Raw genomic sequence first — 1,095 nt, 5'->3', positions numbered from 1 at the left:
TATCTTTGTTTACTGATGACATTACCCTATACCTAGAAAACCCCACAATTTCAGCCCCAAATCTTCTTAAACTGGTAAACAATGTCAGCAATGTCTCAGGATAGAAAATCAATGTGCAAAAAACACTAGCATTCCTATACACCAACAACAGGCAAGCGAGAGCCAAATCATGAATGAATCCCCATTAACAATTGCTACAAAAAGAATAAAATACCTAGGAATACAGCAAACAAGGGAAGTAAAGGACCTCTTCAAGGAAAGAGGTCCTTCAAGGAAAACTACAAAACATTGCTCAAGGAAATCAGAGAGGACACAAACAAATGGAAAACATTCTACAGTCTTGGATAGGAAGAATCAACATCTTAAAAATGGCCATACTGCTCTTCCACAGGAGGCCTACACACCTCCACTTGTGCTGCCGCCATGTCTCTAGTGATCCCTGAAAAGTTCCAGCATATTTTGCGAGTACTCAACACCAACATCGATGGGCGGTGGAAAATAGCCTTTGCCATCACTGCCATTAAGGGTGTAGACCGAAGACATGCTCATGTGGTGTTGTGGAAAGCAGACATTGACCTCACCAAGAGGGCGGGAGAACTCACTGAGGATGAGGTGGAATGTGTGATCACCATTACACAGAATCCAGACAGTACAAGATCCCAGACTGGTTCTTGAACAGACAGAAGGTTGTAAAGGATGGAAAATATAGCCAGGTCCTAGCCAATGGTCTGGACAACAAGCTCCGTGAAGACCTGGAGCGACTGAAGAAGATTCAGGCCCGTAGAGGGCTGTGCCACTTCTGGGGCCTTCGTGTCTGAAGTTAGCACACCAAGACCACGGCCACCGTGACTGCACCATGGGTGTGTCCAAGAAGAAATAAGTCTATAGGCCTTGTCTGTTAATAAACAGTTTATATACCAAAATAAAAAAAGCTATACTTCCCAAAGTAATTTATAGATTCAATGCTATTCTCATTAAACTACCAATGACATTCTTTACCGTATTAGAAAAAAACTATTTTAAAATTCATATATAACCACAAACAACCCACATAGCCAAGACAATCCTAAACAAAAAGAACAAAACTGGAGGCAT

The 1,095-nt window shown here is 41.7% G+C and overlaps 1 pseudogene; it reads left to right on the top strand.

The window, feature by feature from the left end:
* The first annotated feature begins 376 nt into the window (after positions 1-376).
* Positions 377-895, top strand: LOC101006979 (annotated as a pseudogene).
* The last annotated feature ends 200 nt before the right edge of the window (positions 896-1,095 follow it).

The sequence above is a fragment of the Papio anubis genome, chromosome X (genome assembly GCF_008728515.1).
Source record: "Papio anubis isolate 15944 chromosome X, Panubis1.0, whole genome shotgun sequence".
NCBI classification, from domain to species: domain Eukaryota; kingdom Metazoa; phylum Chordata; class Mammalia; order Primates; family Cercopithecidae; genus Papio; species Papio anubis.
This window is presented reverse-complemented; position numbering and strand designations above follow the sequence as displayed.